This window comes from Scyliorhinus torazame, chromosome 18 (assembly GCF_047496885.1).
Source record: "Scyliorhinus torazame isolate Kashiwa2021f chromosome 18, sScyTor2.1, whole genome shotgun sequence".
NCBI lineage: Eukaryota > Metazoa > Chordata > Chondrichthyes > Carcharhiniformes > Scyliorhinidae > Scyliorhinus > Scyliorhinus torazame.
The window spans coordinates 152,146,658-152,167,294 of record NC_092724.1 but is presented as its reverse complement, the minus strand read 5'-3'; the positions used below and the strand labels follow the sequence as shown (position 1 = coordinate 152,167,294).

The following is a 20,637-nucleotide window of genomic DNA, read 5'->3' as shown; positions in this document are numbered from 1 at the left end:
TTTAAGTTGTTTTTGCAATGGTTTGGTACTTAACAGTGAAGTTTTTTCTCAAATGTATCGCTCATTGGCATTTCTACAAATTATTTTAAAAATGCTACACACATGAAAAATTGTCAACTTCGTCAAAATCTGAGATGAACTTCACAAGAAAGTACACCAGTGAAGTAACTAATGAACCACACTGCTACAAAGACCTCCAGTACTTTTATTCCACACTTCTAGGGAACTCATTAGTTGATTGCTTGAAGCCAATTCTCTCCTATCCCAGTAATAAAGTAGATTTTGACCCGATACATCACTCAGAGCATTAGGAGCATATAATTATTGTGAAGCTGGAGGATATACATAAATAATTCAGCAGGTAAACAATTGATAATGAAGCTGCAATAATACTTGTGCAGTAAAATAATTTTGTCAGCTAAATGCAGATTAGAATAGAAAAGATTAAAATTGCACATCGATAAACAACAGTTTTGGAACTGGTACTAAAATTCGCCTCTTTCGGATGAAAATTACCACAAGTTAATACTTCAATGAGAGACGGCACTTATAGGAAAAGCAATTTGGTGCAGCATATTGCTCAGAGATTTTCACTTGCCTCTGGGACATGTTAAGCAAAATTGCAGCATTTGAGCAGCAAATCACACAAGGTACTGTGTACGCTACTTTCTGGGCTGAAGTTATTGGAATTAAAGGGGCAGTCGCGGCACAGACACGAAACAGAGTGTGTCTGGGTGAATGGCTGGTTTTCAGAATGGAAAGTAGTACAGAGTGCTGTCCCGGAGAGAGTCTGCATTCGGACCACAGCCCTTTCGGATATATATTAATGATCCGGGCATTGGTACAGGGGACACAATTCATTAGTTTACAGTGTTAAACAATGAGGATAGTAAGAGGTTTCAGAAAAGCATGGAATATGCAGGCAGATGGAATTTAATGCAGGGCAGTATGAAGTGGCACATTTTGGGAGAGAATAAGGAAAGGGAATATAAACTGAAGGCACAATTTTAATGGGAGCGAATGTATACAAATCTTTGAAGGTGGCAGGACATGTTCACCAAGTCATTCAAAAAGTATTTGGGTCCTTGGCTTTATAAATTTAATCAAGTTACGCTTAACTTTTATAAATCACTTGTCAGGCCTTAGCTATAACAGGGCGTTGTCTAATTCTGGGTATCACAATTTAGGAACAATGTCATGGCTTTGGATGAGCCGCTGAAAGTTCCCAGACTGATACCAGCAATGAAGAATTTCAACTATGTGGAGACTGGATGCACTGGGATTTTCCCAACAGCAACGAAGGATAAGGGGAGATTTAATAGGGGTATTCAAAATTAGAAGAGTTTTGAGAGAGGAAATAAGGAGAAACTGTTTCCATTAACAGGTTGGTTGGTAACTAGACAACAGGATTTTAAGATAATTAGCAAAAGCTCCAAAGAAGAGATTTTAAAATAAAATTAAAAACATGTTATGACCTGCATTGCACTGTCTGAAAGCAGATTCAATTATGACTTTCAAAGGGACCTGGATATAAATTTGAAACAGGAAAAGCATGCAGGAGAAACAAAAACTAATAGAAAGAACCGCTACAAACACAATCGGTCAAATGGCTGACTTCTATGTCGTGTGAAGAAAACTTTATTAATTTGATATTTTGAGGGTTTATCGTGTTATTCTGTGAAGCAGACTTGTGTGCGCGTGTGAGACTAATTTAATTAAACTGAAGTTGGGCTGCAAGGTTTAGAACATCAAAGTGTCTTGATGGGAAAAGCAGGCATTGAAGTGAATAGGGTCAAGTTGGATGCTCGACAGAAAAATAAGACATGGGTAGAAATTTGCATTAGGAGATAAGGAAGGTGTGTGTTCAGTTGTTAAACTTCAAAGGAAAGTATAAAGAGGTCTATACCTGGAAAAGGTCATAAGTAAATAAGGCAAAGTTATCAAATTAGATTTTATATGAAAGTGGTGGCCATAAGGAGAACATAATATATTTTTATATCCTGGGAAATGTACATCTCAAAGGAAGAAAAGGTGAAAGAGAAAAAAACATATGTAAAGAGAAGTTGGAAGCTGTGCGGTGGAGTGGCCATGTAAGATCTCCTGGGGTGTTATGTGTTGTGAGAGATACGCGAAATGAAAAGTGGACCAGTTTTCAGCCAACCCAGAAAAGTGTTTTTATTTTCAGAAAGTAGGGTTCTGTATTCAAGATTTTCGAATTTTCTCATAGGCGAGTGGGATAGAGGGAGAAGCTCTGGGATATTTCTTCCCTATAGCAACAGTGGGATGTGCCTTGTGGTAATATTACTGGATGAATTAATAGATTAAACATCTGTAAGAGAACGTTGCCTAAAGGGGTGCTTATTTGTGAGTCTAACCAAGTAGGAATGTTTGGGGCATTATTGCCAAGACTAATTTCATTAACTGTGTAAATGTAATCTTGTGTGCTTAAGCTTTCTTTTCATTTGTTAATTAATGTTTTAATTAAGCATTTAAAATCCCCAAAAGTGTTACTGGGATTTGTGGCTTCTGACTTCAGTACATATATCTTCCTGTATCTAAATAAAAATAGAAAATAGTTGCCATAGGTTTCCAAGTTTCCCTTTGGGATTTGGTTTGCTTGGCATTTACCAGCTGCCAGATCATAACATAAGCTAAACCAAAATACCAGCCTTTTTCTATGAAGAAAGCTGATTGCAACCTAATTGAAAGTGGAGGTAAAGTCAGATTCTATCAAATGCCTCAAACATTTTGATAGCTTGGATGGTTTCTTTACTAATTCTAAACTGCTTAGGCACAAATGATACAAGAGATAGGCAGCATGTTAGGAAGCCAACAAGGCAAGAGTTTCCACGGTTTAAAGAGCAGGTTAAATCATGAATCAAACTTGTTCGGCATCCATTTCCAGGAAGATCAAACACATCCAGTCTAAGTAGTAAATTCATCAACAAAAGCGGAGTTCAGGCAGGAGATGGTCAAATCTAATGAAATCACTTTAAACAACATCTCCACAGGTACACAATTTTGTTGACTGGTACCATTGTCAGAATTTTCTGTGCATGTGCAAATCAGAGATATTGCAACAATTAAAGTTCTATGGTGTGCAAACGAATTTTGGAAACCAGTGGCTGTGCAAATGTCAGGCTACTGGAAAGACAGCCAAGTTAGTGTCTGATATAAATATATAACAAAACATAAATAATTACAGTTTCTTCACAAAAGATAAGATTTTGCAAAATAACTTCAATGTGCACATAATTCCACATGTTGAGCAAAGACAAATTCGGAGTTCTGATTTGTTACAATTTAGAATTGTAGGGACAAAATAAGTGTGTCTGCAACTTTAGCATATCTTCAAGGTTGACTATGGCGTGATCCTTTATAGATATGGCACTGTAATTCATCTTTAATAAGCAACTGCAAAGCTTTTGCCACTGGTGAAGGATGTTCACCAATGTTATGCTAACAGCAAAAGCTTCTGAAGATAGTATATAAGCGGCTGACATCAAAGTGACATTTTGTAATAGGAAATATTTGATCATAGTGTTGATCTGTATGAAATGACAAACTTCTGAGAAGTAATTAAAAGTCAGTGCGATCAGGTTGAAACTACTCCAGAACACTTAGCTGGAATAAATCAAGATACTGACTGGAGCAGTTAGTTCTATTAAGTCTGCCTCAAGTGTACTTTAGAACAATTACTCTGGGCCCTTGAACCAGAAATGAGAAACAACCCTTTGGACCTTGGATGTGTTGACATCATCATAAGGTAAATGAGGCAAGATAGGAGGAGAGGCTTCAAAAAAAGCTAGATAAAGGAAGAGACAGAGGCAGGAAGGAGCAAAGAAATCACAACACAACATATCCAATCTAACCTGGGGCTTCTCAAAGAGATAAAGTGATCAGCATAAAAGGAACGATAATACTGTGGCTAACACCATCAATGGGGAGACAAACTCACTCATTCCTTCAAGATCGGTTGTCTGGTTAATCTAACATAAATCTCTTTGTTCCAAAAGAACCTCAAAATTTCCATCTCAGATTCTTGAGGAAAAAGTATCTCAAAAGCCCACTTAAGACGCCTGTGGTCAGGGTTCAATACATCAATTCATGCAAGGATTTTAAATATTTGGAAAATATCTGTCCCGAGCCTTCTCTGGTTTGTGAAAAACGCAATAGATTCTTCAAACTCTCCTTTCAGCTCACATCTTTAAAAACAACAACAGTTTGTTCATTCTCATTTGCACAGCCGCTAAAACCTGGGCATCCGTGCTCTAAGTATGGCTACCAGATTTTGTTACGAACCCAGTTGATATTATCCTCTGGACGTGAGGATCTCAGAGTGGAACCCTGGCTCAAAAGATCCTAACTTTTACTTGGAGGAACAGGGACATAGGACTGTGAATTAGTTTTAAAAACAAGTAAAACATTTAATACATGAAAAAACTGAATTATATTACAATACACCTTTATTCCCCCCCTTAGTTAACAATTACACAGGTTTTAGGATTAATGCGGATTACAAAGCACATCTTAATCTACAATGGTCTCATTAGCACAAAGTTCCCTTTAAGCACACAAAATGACTGCCGGCTAATACTCTCCACTCTGAACCCCCAATGGATATCTCCTCAAATCCCCCAGTTGATTGTCAGTTTCCAAACTCCACTCCCAAAAATATGCTTTCAAATCTTCTCCCATAATTAAGCTATCCCTTAGCGTTTTGCCTTCTGAAATCCAGACCAGGTTTTCGAAGTGCCACTTTTAACAGCGTATCCAGTCTAGGATTGTACACCAACCCCATTTGGATTGTCTTGATTGCTATGCAAACTGCTCACAATTACTTTATTCTCGATTCTCAGAGTGTATTAAATGTTTGATTTACCTTTGATGGCTGCTGTGCCACTTAAACTCTGGTTACTGCAATTGTCTCTTTAACTCATTTTGTTTACACTTCCTTGAATTCTCATGAACACTTCCTTGGTCTCCGTTCACTTAACTTCAGGTGTCTTAAACATTCTTTTTGTCCTAACTCCCTGGTTATCTGGATGGTAACTTGTACTTTAGAAGCCTGTCTCTTTACAGCTTCCATGCTGTCCAATCTTACTTCTGCCTGAGTTGAGAGATGTTCATGCCCCGAGGTCCTGTCTCCAACTGTAATCAAATGAGCTAAATTAAAACTTAAAAACTTGTCCACCGTACAAGGTTCCAGTTGCAAAGCAGCACCCACATACCTCTGCTGGCCTATTTATTCTTCACGCCGTAGCCCACTCTAAGCCCAGCACTAACACAGTCTGAACTTAACCAATGCCCACACATACAAACATCTTTATCCAGCATGATTTTAACTATCGGTTTTACCCTTCCAGGCACAGAAACATTCAATTAAAGACACTTCAAACTATACCTTATTTCTAATGTCTACCAATACAAATATAAATCCCTTAAAACTACTTTTGTTTTCCTAACAATACCCAATACATCAAATGTAATTTTTAAAAACGCAAGAGCACTCTTGGGTCTGAACTAAAATCATGCTTCATATGTGAGACTTGCCAAACTAATCACAGTGCTATCTGACCTGACCCTGACCAACATCAAAAATCTTCTGAAGTGGTTGGATAACTATCAAGAATGGAATTCACCACAAAAAACCCAATGAAAACATTTTTAAAACAAAGGAATATAATTCACAGCTCATTTTTCCCTTCAGTCCAAGAACAGAGCACAATTTGTGTTTTGGATGATGCTGCATAGGCTAAGGCTGATTTAATGGCTCAGAACAACAGACAACAATTGACCTTTGTCAATACTGCTATATTGTACAAGGTTCCTCAGAGTGGGCTTGGTTGACTGAACATTGATTTTAATGCTTTCAATCGAGAAGCATTGCATCTGAATATTATTGCAAATCAATTGTGAAGTCACCAAGAGTTCAGAGTTCTAACACTTGAAAACAGGCTTGAAAATTCTCCAAGCATTCAACGTGTACTCCAAATGTCACATTGAACAACATTAACTTATATTCATGTAGCATTTTTAATGTAATAAGAGATCCCAGATGCTTTACAGGAGTATAATAAAACACAGGAAAACACCGAGCCACAAAAGGCAATATTTAAGTCAGATACCGGACAGTAGCAGTGTTAGCACTGTTGCTTCGCAGTGCTAGGAACTTCGGTTCGATTCCCGGCTTGGGTCCCTGTCTGTGCGGAGTCTGCACGTTCTCCCCGTGTCTGCGTGGGTTTCCTCCGGGTGCTCCGGTTTCCTCCCACAAGTCCCGAAAGACGTGCTGTTAGGTAATTTGGACTTTATGAATTCTCCCTCAGTGTATCTGAACAGGTGCCGGAATGTGGCGACTAGGGGCTTTTCATAGTAACTTCATTGCAGTGTTAATGTAAGCCTACTTGTGACACTAATAAAGATTATTATACAACCAAAAGCTTGGTCAAAAAGGTGGATTTTAAGGAGCGTCTTGAAGGAGGAAAGCAAGATAGAGAGGGAAGAGGTGCAGGGAGGGTATTCCAGAGCTTGAGGATTAGGAAACTCAACATAGAACATAGAATTTACAGTGCAGAAGGAGGCCCATCGAGTCGGCACCGAACCAGTTAAGCCCTCACTACCACACTATCCCCGTAACCCAATAACCCCACCTAACCTTTTATGGTCACTAAGGGCAATTTATCACGGCCAAGTCACCTAACCTGCGCGTCTTTGGAGCACCCGGAGGAAACCCACGGGGAGAACGTGCAGACTCCGCATAGACAGTGACCCAGCGGGGAATCGAACCTGGGACCCTGGCGCTGTGAAGCCACAGTGCTAATCACTTGTGCTACCGTGTTGCACGGTTAAAATTGGGGATGTACAACTGGCCAAAATGAGAGGAATGCTGATATCTTGGATAATTGTGTAATCGGAGCAGGTTACAGCTTTAAGGAGGGGGAAAGATTTGAAAACAAGTTTGAGAATTTTATGATTAAGACGTGGGTCAATGAGCACAAGGGTGAAGGGGGAACTGGACTTGGTGCGAGTCAGGACTTGGAGGGCATAATAGGCGAGGTCGACCAGGATGGTGTTGGAATAGTCAAGGCAGGAGTGATGAAGGCATGAATGATGGATTCAGCAATAAATGAGCTGAGGCAGGGTGAAATCAGTGATATGAGAAAAGCCAAGACAGGTAGTATTATTGCACAAATAAGAAATTGGAAGCTCGTCTTAGGGTCAGATGGGACAGCAAGGTTGTGAACAGACTGGCTTAATCTCAGATTCCAGGTACTTGCTGGTACAAATTCAGCTGGAATATAAACAGCTCAAAAAACGAGCAATCCTGCATCAATTTAGGACAAGAAACTTGCTCGGTTCCTTCCTACGGCTCAGGTACCTATATAGCTGTGAAAATAGCAATGCTGTCATGCCAGGATTGGTCAAGTTGGAAGAGCGTTTCACCAGGTGGTGCCTGACTTTCTATTGAGAGATCTGAAGCCACAATCGACCAGACTTGTTCATGTAGCTTTAATTTGGATTTTACAACTTTGAACAAAGTCTAATCTGCAGATCGCACTAGTTTTTGGCATATTGCATGGTGGTTGGGAAATCAATAGCAGTTAACTGTAATGCCACATAAATCAATTAGACCAGTACAATGCTGTTCACTGCAACATTTCTGAAATTCCAACCAGCTTTCAATCAATTATATATATTTCTTTGCTGGGTGGTTCCATGTGCTCGCAGTCCCGAGAAACGCCATGCTATCTACCGGGACTCTGGTTCTGTAGGGAATACCCCCACTGAGGCCGCACTTACTCCCGTTTCCTGCACTGAGGAGCTCCGCTTGCTGGAATTGTCAGTGCAGGAGGAGTTTGGGATGCCATTTTTAAATGGTGCCTTGATCTCTCGACGCCCCGAGGCGACTCCCCCAAAGTCCCAACTCACCTATAAAGGGCTCTAGGGGGTGGAGGGGCCCTGCTCCCATGCAGGGCACCCCCAGGCCTGATCCCCATTGCGGGAGAAATGCCAGCTTGGCACCTTGGCAGTGCTAGGTGGACACCCAGGTGGCACTGCCAGGATGCCAACACCAAGGTGCCCAGGTGACATCAGCAGAGCCAGGGTGCCAACCTGCCCAGATGCCAAACATCCCCACCAGTGCTGTTCCAACTCATCCCCGTTTGAATGGTGCCCACCAGAGGTCTCCAAGGAGAAGGGGTTAGAACCCAATGCCTTGGGTAGATCATGGGACAGCGTGTTAGTGCATTTAGATGTCTCACTCTAATATGCAGATTCAGATTGTGGCTTCTTGTGAGATCGCTGTAGATCTCGCGGGGCGTGACGAGCTAGGTAGATCCCAGAAGAGGCCTCTGCTGCCAGCGCTGTGCTAGCTTTTGGGCGCATTGCGGTCAGTATATCGTGCCATATATATATATATAATATATATTTGTGTGTGTGTGCTATAACATATCAACTTCCTTCAGAAGGAAAAACAATTAGATTCATCATTGCACTGAGTAGGGCGACAACAGTTTACTGCCCTGCAGATGAATACTTAAATACTGTAAAGAGCCCGTGCAGACACGATGGGCCGAATGGTCTCCTTCGGCACTGTAAATTCTATGAAGGCCACCGCACATAGTTTAATACAGCCTGAAGCAAGGAAAGCTATTCTCCACAAATGAAAACAAAGGTGCCTTGCAGAATATACCAAACAATGGAGTATTTATAAGTGCATTGAATTCCAGGAACGCTGGCTTGTGCTCTCCATGTATAATTCTCACACATCTTGGGCTGCCATTGTTCCACCAGGCCACTGTCAACCTGCCAACTCCCAGAAAATCCTCCAGGGTAACATATGACTCTGATTCAGCTTGCTAAATGTGAAAGATTGTCACAATGATGAATTATGCAATTTAAAAAAAAGTTCCCATGGAGTAGCAACTGAATATTTAGAACACTCCTGTAATGTACAAATGGAAGTGTTTCTGTTGAGTGTAATGTTTACACAATCTAGACACAAAGGACATTCGTTTATTTTGTTTTGCCCATATAAACTTTACATTCTTGTGCCAGAGATTGTAGGTGTTCACAGAAAATATCAACTTCAACATAACATGAATTTGCATCCATTATGTCCCACTTCTGCTTTTTCAATTCTTAGGGCAACGCGGTAGCACAGTGGTTAGCACTATTGCTGCACAGCTCCAGGGTCCAAGGTTCGATTCCTGGCTTGGGTCGCTTGGCAGTGTAGAGTCTGCACATTCTCCAAGTGTCTGCGTGGGGTTCCTCTGGGTGGTCCGGTTTCTTCCACAGTTTAAAGATATACAGGTTAGGTGGATTGGCCATGCCAAATTACCCTTAGTGAACATAAGAACATAAGAACTAGGAACAGGAGTAGGCCATCTGGCCCCTTGAGCCTGCTCCGCCATTTAATGAGATCATGGCTGATCTTTGTGGACTCAGCTCCACTCTCTGGCCCGTACACCATATCCCCGAATCCCTTGATTCTTTAGAAAGGTATCTATCTTTTTCCTAAAAACCTTTAAAGAAGGAGCCTCAACTGCTTCACAGGGCAAGGAATTCCAGAGATTCACAACCCTTTGGGTGAAGAAGTTCCTCCTAAACTCGGTCCTAAATCTACTTCCCCTTATTTTGAGGCTATGCCCCCTAGTTCTGCTTTCCCCGACCAGTGGAAACAACCTGCCCGCATCTATCCTATCTATTCCCTTCATAATTTTATATGTTTCAATAAGATCCCCCCCGCATCCTTCTAAACTCCAATGAGTACAGTCCCAGTCTACTCAACCTCTCGTCATAATCTAATCCCCTCAACTCTGGGATCAACCTAGTGAATCTCCTCTGCACTCCCTCCAGTGCCAATATGTCCTTTCTCAGGTAAGGAGACCAAAACTGAACACAATACTCCAGATGTGGCCTCACCAGCACCGTATACAATTGCAGCATAACCTCCCTAGTCTTGAACTCCATCCCTCTAGCAAAGAAAGACAAAACTCGATTAGCCTTCTTAATCACCTGTTGCACCTGCACACCAACTTTTTGCGACTTGTGCACCAGCACACCCAGGTCCCTCTGCACAGCAGCATGTTTTAACATCTTACCGTTTAAATAATAATCCATTCTGCTGTTATTCCTCCCAAAATGGATAGCCTCACACTTGGCAACATTGAATTCCATCTGCCAGACCCTAGCCCATTCACCTAACCTATCCAAATCCTTCTGCAGACTTCCGGTATCCTCTGCACTTTTTGCTTTACCACTCATCTTAGTGTCGCCTGCAAACTTTGACACATTGCACTTGGTCCCCAACTCCAAATCATCTATGTAAATTGTGAACAACTGCGGGCCCAACACTGATCCTTGAGGGACCCCACTAGTTACAGGTTGCCAATCAGAGAAACACCCATTTATCCCCACTCTCTGCTTTCTGTTAGTTAACCAATCCTCTACCCATGCTACCACTTTACCCTCAATGCCATGCATCTTTAGTTTATGCAGCAACCTTTTGTGTGGCACCTTGTCAAAAGCTTTCTGGAAATCCAGATATACCACATCCATTGGCTCCCCGTTATCTACTGCACTGGTAACGTCCTCAAAGAATTCTACCAAATTAGTCAGATACGACCTACCCATGCTGCGTCTGCCCAATGGGACAATTTCCCTCCAGGTGCCCCGCTATTTCCTCCTTAATGCTAGATTCCAGCATTTTCCCTACAACCGAAGTTAAGCTTACCGGCCTATAATTACCCGCTTTCTGCCAACCTCCTTTTTTTAAACAGTGGCGTCACGTTTGCTACTTTCCAATCCTCTGGGACCACCCCAGCATCTAGTGAATTTTGATAAATTATCACTAGTGCGTTTACAATTTCCCTAGCCATCTCTTTTAACACTCTGGGATGCATCCCATCAGGGCCAAGAGACTTGTCTACCTTTAGCCCCATTAGCTTGCCCAATACTGCCTCCTTAGTGATTACAATCATCTCAAGGTCCTCACCTATCATATCTTTATTTCCATCAGTCACTGGCATGTGATTGATGCCTTCCACTGTGAAGACTGACCCAAAAAACCTTTTCAGCTCCTCAGCCATTTCCCCGTCTCCAATTATTAAATCTCCCTTCTCATCTTCCAAAGGACCAATATTTACCTTAGCCACTCTTTTTTGTCTTATATATTTGTAGAAGCTTTTACTATCTGCTTTTATGTTCTGAGCCAGTTTACTTTCATAGTCTACCTTACTCTTCTTTATAGCTTTTTTAGTAGCTTTCTGTTGTCCCCTAAAGACTTCCCAGTCCTCTAGTCTCCCACTAATTTTTGCCACTTTGCATGTTTTTTCCTTCAATTTGATACTCTCCCTCACCTCCTTAGGTATCCACGGTCGATTTTTCCCCTTTCTACCGTCTTTCATTTTTGTCGGTATGAACCTTTTCTGAACACTGTGAAAGATCGCTCGGAAGGTTCTCCACTGTTCCTCAACTGCTTCACCATGAAGTCTTTGCTCCCAGTCTACCTTAGCCAGTTCTTCTCTCATCCCATTGTAATCGCCTTTGTTTAAGCACAAAACACTAGTGTTTGATTTTACCTTGTCATCCTCCAACTGTATTTTAAATTCCACCATATTGTGGTCGCTCCTTCCAAGAGGATCCCAAACTATGAGATCATTAATCAATCCTGCCTCATTACACAGGACCAGATCTAGGACCACTAGTTCCCTTGTAGGTTCCATTACATACTGTTCCAGGAAATTATCCCGGACACATTCTATAAACGCCTCCTCAAGGCTGCCTTTACCAACCTGGTTAAACCAATCGACATGCAGATTAAAATCTCCCATGATAACCGCTGTACCATTTCTACATGCATCTGTTATTTCTTTGCTTATTGCCTGCCCTACCATCCTGTTACTATTTGGTGGCCTATAGACTACTCCTATCAGTGACCTTTTCGCCTTACTATTCCTGATTTCCACCCAAATTGATTCAACCTTGTCCTCCATAGCACCAATATCATCCCTTACTATTGCCCGGATGCCAAAGGTTAGGTGGGGTTACTGGGTTATGGGGATACGGTGTCCAAAAAGATTAGGTGGGGTTACAAGGATAGGGTGGAGGTGTGGGCTTAAGTAGGGGCTCTTTACAAGAGCCGGTGCAGACTCGATGGGCCGAATGGTCTCCTTCTGCACCGTAAATTCTATGATTCTATGAAGGCCACCACGCATAGTTCAATACAGCCTGAAGCAAGGAAAGCTATTCTCCACAAATGAAAACAAAGGTGCATACAGAATATACTAAATAATGGAGTAGTTATAAGGGCCCTGAATTCCAGGAACGCTGGCTTGTGCTCTCCATGTATAGTTCTCACACATCTTGGGCTGCCATTGTTCCACCAGGCCACTGTCAACCTGCCAACTCCCAGAAAATCCTCCAGGGTAACATATGACTCTGATTCAGCCTGGCCATCTGTTGACTCAAATTGTTGAAAGTGTCTACATGACCAGCTCACAGTCAACTTCTGGTACCACTTCCAAGTGGCTATTTTCCATGTGCCAGCCCTCAGAAGGGGGCGTTGGTAGGTTACTTGACAGTATGGAGCATCTGAGCCAGGTTGGATGCCATCCATGCCTGATATTGTAGTTTTGCCCATTCCAGTAGGAGTCATTAGTGAAGAAAAGCAGAAAATCTCCCACACTTGGCTGAGATCAGCTAATTCAGTACTGACTGAGGGTCAAATCTCGAGATTTTCCATTAAGTACTTGAGATTTAAGCCATCAAATATTATGTTAAACCAGAACTTTAGCATGAAAATGAAAGAGAGACAGAGTTAAAACTCATTGCTGATGTGAACTACCATTTATCCCCGTGTTTCAGAGCTCGAATTGCAATTCTAACACCAGCAAGACAAACACTCCAGTCAATTACACAGTCAATGTCCAAATGCAGCCAGATCTGGACAAAGTCCAGGCTTGGGCTGACAAGTGGTAAGTTACATCCGCGCCATACAAGTGCCAGGCAATGACCATCTCCTACAAGAAAGGATCTAACCATCGCCCCTTGACATTCAATGGCAATATCATCGCTGAATCCCCCACTAACATCCTGGTCATCACTGACCACAAACTGAACTGGACGAGCCATATTAATACTGTGGTTCCCAGAGCAGGTCAAAGGTTAGGAACTCTACAGCGAGTAACACATCTCCTGCCCCCCCCCCCCACACAAAGCCTGTCCACCATCTACAAGGCACAAGCCAGGAATGTAATGGAATACTCTTCACTGGCCGGAATGAGTGCAGCTCCAAAAAGAAGCTTAACACCATCCAGGACAAAGCCCACTTGATTGTTCCCCCTTCCACAAACATTCAAACCCTCCACTACCGATGAACAGTGGCAGCCGTGTGTACCATCTACAAGACACACTGCAGGAACTCACCAAGGTTCCTTAGACAGCACCTTTCAAACCCACGACCACTACCATCTAAAAGGACAAGAGCAATAGATACCTGGGAACCCCACCACCTGGAGGTTCCTCTCCAAGTCACTGACAATTCTGACTTGGAAATATATCGCCGCTCCTTCATTGACGCTGCGGTAAAATCCTGAGCTCCCTCCCCAACAGCACTGTGGGTGTACATACACCTCGGGGACTGTAGCAGTTCAAGAAGGCAACTCACAAGCTTCTGAAGGGCAACTAGGGATGGGGCAATAAGTTCTAACCTAACCAGCGATGCCGACATCCCGTAAATGAATTTTCAAAAAAACAATTCATGATAATTAGACCCAACAGTTAAACTTTTATTTACCGTACTATTAAAAATATTTGGCAAAAGGATTCATGGCTTTCCATATTTTTACTGATATTTTTTTATGAAGCAACATGACAAAGAGACTGCACTCAATGGTGTTCAAATCCAATCGTCTATGAAGGACACTTCCAACACTGGCTTCTCGATTGGCATGGGATACCACTCAAAACCTGCACTGTTGGTTGCTTTGCAGAAACTGAGTGCAAGGAGCTCGGACCTAGAAGTGGGAGAAGGCAATCAGCCCTTCGAGCCTGCTCCGCCATTCAATAAAGTCTTGGCTGATCTGGTTACGGTCCCAATTCCACTTTGCCATCTGCCTCCCATAACCTCAACTCCTTTTGTCTATCAAAAATCCGTCTTGATGTGGTGTAGATTAATTTGTTCTTAAAGTTCGGCACAATATCGTGGGCCGAAGGGCCTGTTCTGTGCTGTATTTTTCTATGTTCTAACTCTGCCTTGAAAAAAATTCAATGATCCAGTCTCCACAGCTTTCTGGGGAAAGGAATTCCACAGACAAATGATCCTTTGAGAGAAAAGAATTCTCCTCATCTCCACCTTAAACGACAGACCTCTTATTCTTAAATTGTGTCCCCCTGGTTCTGGCCTCTCCCACAAGGAGGTACATCCTCCCAGTATCTACCCTCTCAAATCTCCTCAGGATATTTTCTATTTGAATAAAGTAGTCTCATTCTTCTAAACTCTTGCTCAACCTTTCTTCATACGATAATAAGCCCCTCATTCCAGGAATGTGTCTAAACACCACTGTCTGGAAGTTCCCCTCCAAGCCACACATCACGCTGGTTACCAAGCGTCTGAGCAGAGGTCAGGTTTAGTGATCAGGAGTCAGGTTTAGTGATCAGGAGTGGGTTCCTTGGCGATTTACTCCATTCTGAGGCTGAGGCTGCTAAGGGGGACTGTATCATCTGAACTGTTGTTACAGCAGAAATTAATGTGCAGATCAATTCTAAATGGCCAAGCACCACAACTTACTCTGTATTTACCCAGTTAGTCATGAGTGGAATAGAGAGGTTTTCTCCCAATAGTTAATTTACTTACAAATAAAGCTTCAAGTAATTTGTAACCGAAATTCACATTCATATGCGAAAGCACATGTTTGAGGTCAACAGATGGCACCTAGATTGCGCCAGAATTATAGTTGAACTAACACAATTGTCCAAACCTCCTACAAATTAAACTCTTCAAATTGCTGAGGATGAGGATGGGTCAGCAAACCTCCATCTTCTTAAGGACACTAAACTAATAAAAACTGTTTTCCGTGGTCTTTGTGAAACTTTTAAATGGCTGGAGTTGGAAACAGCCTCTTCATCTCTAAAGTACAGGTGGACCTTGAAAAGGAGTGTGCTGAGTTACATAGAAAAATAACCACCTTTCCATACAGCTACCTTCGTATTGGAGGGAGGGGGGGTGGGGGGAAACGAGGGAGAAAACAGGGAGGAGGAGAAAGAACGAGCAAATTCATACCAAGAATAAAGTCTCTCAGGTATCATTGCTCCTTCAAGGGTCAGATGGGTTGCACTAGTACAGTAATGCGGGATTTGAGACCCCCTCAACAACCGAGCAGAAGTGTTGCTTCAGAAGAATTTTCAAGCGAAGGCACCTCAACTGATATTGCAACTGAGAATCTAAGGCTTGATATTGTGATTAGGTTCTTTTTGAGGCCAATGGTGGAAGTAGCAATGAAAGCATTTCAAGCCATCTGCAGTCAAAGACTTATTCAAAATCTGACAGCTTGTCATTCTCTCAGAGACCACACTGGTAAAATTTCCGTTGTGTGGGCGTATTGACAGAATTTTAACCTGTGAGTAGTTAATTCTGACAACAGTTCAATTCAAAGTGGAAAGGCAGATTCCTTTCTTTTTTTAAATTTAGAGTACCCAATTCATTTTTTCCAATTAAGGGGCAATTTAGCGTGTTCAATTCACCTACCCTGCACATCTTTGGGTTGTGGGTGCGAAACCCACACAAACACGGGGAGAATGTGCAAACTCCACACGGACAATGACCCAGAGCAGGGATCGCACCTGGGACCTTGGCGCCGTGAGGCCACAGTGCTAACCCACTGCGCCACCGTGCTGCCACGGAAAGGCAGATTCCTGATAAGAGCTGAAGGAGGTTGCAGGAGTCAGAGAAATCATATTTTTTTAGTGTTTTATTCATTGGAAAGAATCCTGCTCCGAATGCTTGGAAGCTCCACAATGTGGAAAGACAACAAACTCAATGTTGCTGGAGATCTGTCTCAGGAAAGGCCAAGTGGTAACTACAACTTCTGAATCTGGCTACTGCCATTAACTAATGTTGAAACTGCCTGAGAATTTGGCGCTGATGTTAAACTACTTTGAAATCAAAGTATTGATGCAAGGCACTGTAAAAATACACTGGTGTGAAAAAGGTTGACTATAACCTATCAGCACCAATAATGTACAAAGACAAAAAGTCACTCAACAATTGATAGTAATCAAGAGTGGAGCCAAATTGCAGCAGCAAATATGTTTCCAGTGGCAGAAGGTCAGTAACCAGAGGACATAGGTATAATGTGATTGGTAAAACAGCCGGACGTGACAGGAGAAAGGTTTTCAACTTTTAAACCGGGCCCTGTGGTGATTTGGAATACGCTATCTGGCAGACTCAACAGTAACATTCAAAAGCAAAAAGGATGAATACTTGGAAGGGGGGGGGGTCGGGTCTTGAAAAAGGAAAGAAATGACAAGGCTGTGAGTGATTTAATAAGATAGCTCTGCCAAAAGAGCCAATAGACTACAGGCACGAGGGCCAAATGACCTTCTGCACCGTATCATTCCCCCATTTGGACTAGTGTAAAACCACCATAGAGCTGCTACTGACGAGAGAAAAGATTATTTTGCACACTTTGAAGACCAGGGAGATTTCCAAGTACCCTCACCAGTGCTGCGGATCAACTGTGGACCAGTTGGAGCACACTTGCCTTTGCGTCAGGATGTCATGCTTCAACTCCCACACCAAAGACTCTGGTATAAAATCTGGGCTGCACATTTTATCACTTCGCAAATAGATTTCTGAATCCCAAGTCATTTACGTAAATTAGAAACTGTAGGAGTACTGGTTTGCTCCACTTTTCTTTCCCACCCACACAACTCCCCATATAATGGGTACTCATTGTTTATTACCCTTCAGTCAATTTATTGGTCATTCCCAGGGGTTGTTTTGAATCTCCTCAACTTTGAGCTTGATCAATAGATTTTCCCCAAATGCTATTCTGAAAGACCAGGTACACCAGATCTTCGGTATTTTCACAGTCCACTTGCGTTGTCACTTTCTCAAAGAAATTGAGGTGGCAAGTCAGTAGGATCCTCCTCTTTTGAGTTCATGTTAGCTGCTTATTTAATAGGTTATTATTAAAGAGATAATTCTAAAGTTTACTCCTGATAATCAATTTCATTCTATCACTCAGACTGGTAGTGGGAATCATGGATCAGTGGTTGCCTGCATGTCTTATGGCTATATTGTCAGCCTGTTTCCAACCTGGTATTGCCCCACTGTCCACTGAATCCTAAATAACAGCAGATTTACATTATACAGCAGGCATCACAACTTCAGAACTTTTTATTTAATGAACAGTTGAAGTACATTTCAGGCAGAGCATTGTTATAATGGCAGGAAAAGAGATATTCAGTTTGGTACAGCAAGGCCCCTCAGTGAATGGGATAAATGGTCAGGTAATCTGTTTTTTTATTACTCGAGGAATACATGTTGGAAGAGGACAGTGGGATAACTGCCCGGCACATCCTTGAATAATGCCATGGAAGCTTTTACATTCATCCGAGGGGACAGAGGAGCTCTTGCTTTTGCATCTATTCCAAAAGACTGCATTTGAAAATGCAGCACACTCCCTTAGTAATGCACTGAAATGTCAATATAGATTATATTCTCAAATCTCTGAGGGGAGCTCGAACCCCAAACTGCCTGACTCAGAGGTGAGGGTGTTACCATCGAGTCAGTGCCTCCCAGATCACCTCCCCAGTCTCTCTCCCTCAGCACTCGAATAAAATGCAAGTGCAAGATGCTGAATTTATCAAATCGTTTCTGATCACTGTACACGGTTATAATAATGGATATATTTTAAAATCCATGAAGACAAATGGAGGCAAAGTGAGGTACTTTGTGAGGTACAAAGTGAAATCCGGGGAGATTTAATTATTTACAGCCCTTGTGGTCTATTTCGGGCTTTCAAAGTCATTGCTTTTAATTGAGTTTTATTCGCTGAGGAAATGTTACTCATGTCTTTTCCCTTGTGAATACTTGAGAATATTGGTCATTCACAATATTGACCATTTTGTGTTCAATCCCAACTGGAGGCCTGTTTGGGAGCTCTTTGATTTCCATCTCTTCTAATTTGTCTTTCTATAATACAGAAGGGATTTATATTGCAGTATTTCTCCACTTCTATTTCAAAGTTCTGCTTTTTCCCCTCTGACCATCCTTTTAAGGGGCAGAATGCTGAATTTATCAAATAGTTCCATGTGGTTCTAGAACCTGGGTCAAGATCATGTAGCCGATTGGCCATTTCCTTTCTAATGGACTGTGAGGACTTTGCATCCATCTCGTTGAGGAATAATCTGTACTTCTCAGAAAGCGATTTCTTTTGCACACATTTTAAAGTTGTTTTGTCCAATTAAAATTCAGAACGACAATAATTGGAATAATTAACCATTATTCTGTAGACCCAATAGAGATATAAAATATTGGGCCATCCAGAACAATCCTGGATTGTTTGAGCAAAAACCCGACATCTCCATCAGGTACTAAACTTGACTGTGTGGAATTGAAATCAAACAGAAACTAGGAATAGGTCCGCTACCTATTTTAACAAAGCCTTCCCATACTCTTCCATTGCTAGTTCTTCAAATTGCCATAACATTTTACAGAAATATAATTGACAATAAATGGCCATTCCCTGTAAGTTTGATGTTAAATAACGTGATCACTGTACACGGTTATAATAGTGAAAATATATGTTAAAATCCATGAAGACAAATTGAGATAGTTTGTGAGGTACAAAGTGAGAAGAAAAAGGCTGTTTGCAGCCTTTAAATTAAAATTAATTTTGTGGTTTATGCACGTTATCTGTTAGTTGCGCTTTTAAAACTTTTCTCTTCGCAAAAAGACGCAACAATAAAACAACTTGAATTCTGAGAGTGTAACACTCTCTTCAGTATTACACAGAAGGCAACAGAAGTGACAAACTGTAAACAAAGATGCATTTCTAAACGATCCAAGCCGCAGGCAGTGCATGCCAAAACAAGGAGCCTCAACTCCCATCTTTCAACGACAGGAGAAATGCAAAGCAGCTTGCTGTCTTAATTAAAGCCCTTGACAAGTTGATACATGGCCACCCAACAGGTTTTTTTTTAAGTCCTAGAATCTTAGAATCACTACAGTACAGGAGGAGGCCATTCAGCCTTTTGAGTCTGCACGAACCCTCCGAAAGAGCACCCTACCTAGGCTCACGCCCTCACCCTATCCCCGAAACTAGTGACCCTATCTGACCTTTTGGACCCTAAGGGACAATTTAGTATGGCCAATCCACCTAATCTGCACATCTTTGGACTATGGGGGGGGAAAGTGGAGCATCTGGATGAAACCCACACAGATACAGGGAGAATGTGCAAACTCCACAGTCACCGAAGGCTGTAATTGAACCCAGGTTGCTGCGCTGAGGCAGCAGTGCTAACCACCGTGCCACCACCGCCCTAGGCAGATCTCACGCAACAATTCTGGACGGTACTATTTATGACTGTAAAACAATTACAGATGCATGGGTTTAAACAAAAAGCAGGTGGGCTCCTACAGGATTTTCCCCACAATACCAATGCTGCTTCTACTGATGTGGGAGTGGGAGCTGGTACTCCAGTATAAACACAACGCAAGATTGACCATTAGGTGCTGGCTTGACTCAGTGTTAGCGCTAATTCCCGGCCAGTGACTTGAGCACAAAACTCCCACTGAAACATCACCGCATCAAACATCATTGCTGGAGTGTTGCACTGTTAGACATGCAATTGTTCAGATGAGATGTACAACCAAGGAATTTCCTGTCCATGGCAGCAGAGTGCTCCTCAGTCTCCTGGCCAACATTTATCACTGATTATTATTTGTCGGTGTTCATGGGACCTTGCTATGCACAAATTTGTTGAGTGCTGCCTGCAAGAATGACTACATTTCATTGGTTCAAAGTGCACTGGCATGTTCTGAGGTTGCGAAGAATATATAAATGGAATTTCACTTTTAAAATAGCATTCATAGTGCCTAGCTAGTACAGCCGAATGTTTTGACAACCCCTTCACAAGGTAGATAATGTAGGATTCTCAGTAATGCTCTGTTCTTTTAAGAGTGTATTTGCACAATCAATGATTTTAACAATAATGTAGTTTTAAAATTTATAGTTGAATTGTAGATAAATTCTGTGACAATGCTTCTAATATAAATCAATCCTAAACAGCCAAAGGATAAAAGGCTGGGATCCTTTTAGTGAACAGTTCCACACAAGTAAAACTTAAAACAACTTATTTTGAGGAAGCATGGGTGTGAGTATGAATTCATAACAGCAGATTTCCTGTAGCATTTGAAAGTTCAGCTGTACAAATATCAGGGCTAGTTATTCATGTTGATCAAGGTACACAATGTTTTAAAATCTCAGTATTGTAGAAACGTTGAGTAATACTTTCAAGTTCAATTCTATGATGTGTATTTCTGCAGGAAATGTAAATTGCTGCATTGATTATGGTGTGTTCTTTGGACGTTGTGGCTCTTGTCTTCCTCAAAACCCAGGATACACAAGA

General features: G+C 41.8%; 1 protein-coding gene across 1 annotated transcript in view; it reads right to left on the bottom strand.

Annotated features, from left to right (window-relative positions):
• Positions 1 to 20,637, bottom strand: part of rptor (regulatory associated protein of MTOR, complex 1) — a 499,967-nt gene that overhangs the window by 142,040 nt on the left and 337,290 nt on the right. The window lies entirely within an intron of this gene.